General features: G+C 33.5%; 1 long non-coding RNA gene across 1 annotated transcript; it reads left to right on the forward strand.

The window, feature by feature from the left end:
- The first annotated feature begins 305 nt into the window (after positions 1-305).
- Positions 306-1790, forward strand: LOC131636696 (uncharacterized). Its single transcript, XR_009294142.1, has 3 exons — positions 306-853; positions 949-994; positions 1599-1790. It is a non-coding gene; the product is annotated as an uncharacterized LOC131636696 (long non-coding RNA).
- The last annotated feature ends 2995 nt before the right edge of the window (positions 1791-4785 follow it).

The raw sequence follows: 4785 nt of genomic DNA on the forward strand, positions 1-4785 counted from the left end.
ATTTTGCAGCAGCAGTAACATCACAACTAAGGCCCATTATCATGATTCAAACAAAATCCAGAAAATTCAAATTTTCATAAGATGGCAAAAACATAAAAAGTGAAGAATAGCAAGAAAATGACAGACAAAAGCTGTTACACAAAAGACCAACGGTAACTTTTCCACTTATAATTCCAAATCTTCATCATACCAAAACTACACCCTATATAGGGCTGGACACCAATCCGAGACCCAGTCCAAACCGAGTAAACCGAAAAGAAAAAAAAGAGAAAATGGGCGGTTTCAAACGGACTCCGGTTTAACGGGTTCAGTTAACGGTTTCACTTGGGTTAACATGGGCGGGCCCGGTTTTCAAAAATACAACCGCGGGTATCCTAACCCGCCCAAACAAGTAAAACACTTGGTTTGTTTTAGGTTTTTACTTTTACAAATGAACTAGCGCACCTTCTCTATCACTTACTTTACAATTTCAGACTACCTTCTCTCTCACCCACTTCACAAACCCTAAAAAATGGTTGAGCCGCCGCCCCCTTACCACCAAATCACCTTCATTCATCTCCATCTTTCCACTGGATCGTCCATGGACATCACCATCCACCACCATAACGTTCTTTCTGCAATCACTTAACATATCTCGGCCACTAACCCACCAGACTCGTGCCTCACCATAGCCATCTTCTTCAGGAATTTATCATTCATCTTGTAAGGTCAAGCTTTCTTACTTCTTTTAGAATTTTTCAATTTTAAATTTTTGGGTTTCTCTTCTGTATCTTTGTTTTTGTTGTGTATTCTGATTGTTGTTTTCTTTCTTTTTTATGCTAATAATCTATCTTCTTCATGGTTCTTGAACAAGGTACAGCTTAAAGTTAATGTTATTGATTTATACTTAATTTTCTTTTGTTTTTTTTCCTTCTTATTCCAACTCTTTGTTTCTGGTTTTTTTATCAGGGATCATTGAATCTTGTAGTCGTATTTCTCGTTCTTGTCCACAAAGGTAAGGGTTAAGATTCACTTTATTGACTTATTGATTTAGGTTTTTGTTTTTTGTTCATTCATGTGTAGGTTTCAATTTTTTTTTATTTTGGTTTGTTGGTGTTCTTTGTTTTCATATTATGGAGTTGTTAGTCTTTAAGTTTGCTGATGTAATGTTGTAAAAAATTTTGTTTTGGTTTTTATTTTGTTTTTCATGTTCTCTAATTTCATCTGGTTTCTGTTTCTATGCAAATACCTATATTTGAAACAAGAATGTTGTCATTAAAATAATTTTCTTACTGTGTTTTTAGTTTTGTTATACATTTCTTGAAATAATTCTATGCTATTCTTCTGTTCAATATCATACTTATAGACTATCAGTCAATGTTATGTATGTCAGGGAATAACAATTACTATAATTTACTCCTTTAATTAACATGATTTTAATTGATTTGTTTTTTAATGTGCTTAAAAAATATTTTAAATTTTACTGTTTTTACTAGAAAAATGTTAGTTTAACATTGCAGCTTTTGATTTTCAATTATAGCCCAAGCAAATGGGTCTCTATTTTGGAATCTGTATTTCATATCACATTGTTAATTTTTATTTCTCTATACTTTTTTCAGATTGGTGAAGAGAAATTGTCTTACAAGGGCTTATTGATCCAAAATAGATGAAGATTTCAATTGAGTAGTGCATTATTATGCTATATTTGGATGTTAAGAGTTACATATATAATTTAGTCCATTATTATGCTATATGGATGCTATGAGTGACAACATATGGAATTTGTATTATATTATTATGCAGTAAAAAGAAATTTCATCAAAATGAAAAAGGTCAATAAATGTATCTGTTCATTAACCCAAACAAACCGTTCGATTTAACCCGTGATCCGCATAGACCCAACCCGTCAAAACCGATTAAAAAAATGGGCGGAAATGGGCCTAGTTATTCTATCTGCGGGTTGACTTGGGTGGCTCTTTTGGGCCCGAACCCGCCCAACCCGGCCCGTTGTCCACCCCTAACCCTATATATTCCCCTACGGTTTCATTAAAGGAGGACTCAGCAACAAAAAAGAGGCCGTCACGAAACACATAGTATTCACACTTCAAAAATACCCTCAAAACCCTGCCAAAGCTCTTCTTTTAAATCTCTTCGGAGTTTCACACTGAACCTCTAATAGAGTGAGCTAAACCTACTGAATATTGCAACAAACTACAAACAACAGCAGCAGCTTCCAACAATACAACACCAAAGGAAACGGAAGGAGTAAGGAAAACTCAAGGAAGCGTATCTTATCAGACGATTATCTATGTTACTTACCTGTTTGAAGCACCATCGGAGTGTCTCCGATAGGTAATACTTTGAACTTTGCTGAAATTTTGAACTGATATAATAGTTTGATTTTACTGTTTTGCTTGCTTCTATTATAGTTTGCCTTAGGTAAATATGTGGGTTTGAGATTGAGTCCGTTTCGCGTGAGGATTTGAGCATAGGGTTCCGAGTTAGGATTTGGTTTCGATTTGGTAAGGAGAGACGTTCTTGTCTCGATTTGAATCCATAACCGAACTCAGAGTTTTGTTTGGAAGGATTTTCGTGTTGGTAGTGTTAGTTTTTTCAGTTGTGTTTTGTTGAGGTTTGAGTTTCGAAACTAGAGACTCCGATCTAGTGATTTCGTATCGATTTGAGGGAATCCATGGCCAGATTTGGTTAGAGGAGGAAAATTTGTTGGAGGTTAGGGTTGAGGGTGTTTTAGTTCTGAGTGGTTTGGAGGCGGCGCGCCGTGGTGTTCTTGGGCGACACCGTGTTGGTTCCTTCCTTCCGCCGCGGTTGATCTGCTTTTCTGGGTCTGGCTTCGTGTTTGAAGGTTGAGAGAGAGAGAGAGGAATCCTGTTAAATCCACATTCTTAGGCACAGCCAATAAGAAAGAGTTTTTTTAAATTTATTTTAATTTTAATTTTGATTTTAATTGGATTCATGGGGTGGCTGAGATTATGAAGGAGAGAGAAAAATCAGTATTTATTTTTTAATAAAGGGATTTACACCTTGTTGAAGTTGGCTAAATTTTGGGAAAATGCATGAAATCAACATTGATCAAAAATGTTTTTTTCCAAATGAAACCCAATTTCCATGATCCAAACATGTTTACCATGATGTAAAGGGCCTCCCACGACCAAGACAAAGCCCACATCATTTTTGTTCTTTTTTTGATTTAATTTTATCACATATAAGATTAAATTAAAAAAGGAAAATGGAAGGATAATATGTAGCTTTGTTTCTAAGCATGAGTCATCAAAGAATCTTCAATTTTCTGCAGCAAAAGGAAGTACAAAGCAAGAGAAGTGAAGAAGAGTCAGACTTAGTCAAAGTTTCAAAGATTTTTAATATTTAAAAATCAAAGTTTCAACAAAGCTCATCAATGCTTCTTGGCTTAGATTTTAAGCACATCCTAGCTTATAAATGAAGCAGCATACTCCACAAATAGAGGACACACGAAAATAGCAAGAGAGATAGCAAGGAAACTCACAAAATTCTCACAAAAATATCATAACTTTGTAATTTTCATTTCTTGGTTTTTTAGCCATTATCAATACAAACTAAGCACTCTATTCATCTCCTGGGATCTAATATAGTAAGTAGGGATCAAAATCTAGGGCTGAAAGTGTTTGAAACGATCATACTCATGCTCTCCGATTAGCTTAAATTTTCGTGCTCTATATCTCATTCATAAGCATATATAAATTATATCTAACATCTTGTTTGAGTTTATGATGTGATTTAGAGTAGCTTTGACGTGCAACATGGAAGAATAGGTCCCTGAAACAAGCTTGGCCATGTTCAACCGTGTTTAAACTTGTTGCTTCGAATCTCTTAATACAAACACTTTCAGGAAAAACCAAGGCCACCATCGTGTTCAGGAGGTTCGAATTAGGTGGATAGGGTATTCTTTTTGCTTCGAAACTAACAATTTCGCAGGTTCTAAAAACCACCTCGCCGGAGAAGACAACCGGAAAACACTGTTTCGGCAGTCAACAAGTCCAGGGGCAAGTCAGTGCACGCGTGGCTCCTTCTAGTCTCCTCATTGGCCAGTCAACAGATCCATGGCTCGCGTGGCAAAATGATAAAACATGATTGGTTCTGGTTTAAAACATGGACCCCACATAACTTAAATTCAAAAAAAAAAAATAGAAACAAGTGAACTGGGCCTTGTACGAATTGATTTCTACACCCCTCATTTCTGGCCCATACGCAAGTTTTGAACTAAAATCAGTTCTTTTCCAAATTTACTTGATACACCCCCCTGCATATTTAATTGATAATTTCTATATTTTACATTTTAATTAAAATCAACCAATCACAAAACACCAAAAAATATTTTATTTTTTAGTTTTAATCTGATAAAATATTTATTTATTTTTAGACATAAAAATATTAATATTTTATTTAGTTTAAGGCTATTTTGCATAATTAATTAGTATATATTTATATATTTGCTTTTTAATTATTTCAACCAATCAAAAAAATCATAAAAAAAATTGTTCTTTATATTAAATATAGTTTATATATTATAGGCTAATTTTGTACATATTTAGAATAATTTTCTCTTTAAGTTTTAATTATTTGTGTAATTATTTGTATAATTATATGATTATTTAACTTAATAATTTCAAAATCTATTTCAAAAATTCCAAAAAAAAATTAGTTTTATCTTAAAATTAATTGACAAGCATTTTGAACATATTTTAAGCTTAATTTTTATGTTTAAATTTTATTTCCATCTTTTTCTCATTTTAATTAAATTAATCATGC

This window comes from Vicia villosa, unplaced genomic scaffold (genome assembly GCF_029867415.1).
Source record: "Vicia villosa cultivar HV-30 ecotype Madison, WI unplaced genomic scaffold, Vvil1.0 ctg.001810F_1_1, whole genome shotgun sequence".
In the NCBI taxonomy this organism is placed as follows: Eukaryota; Viridiplantae; Streptophyta; class Magnoliopsida; order Fabales; family Fabaceae; genus Vicia; species Vicia villosa.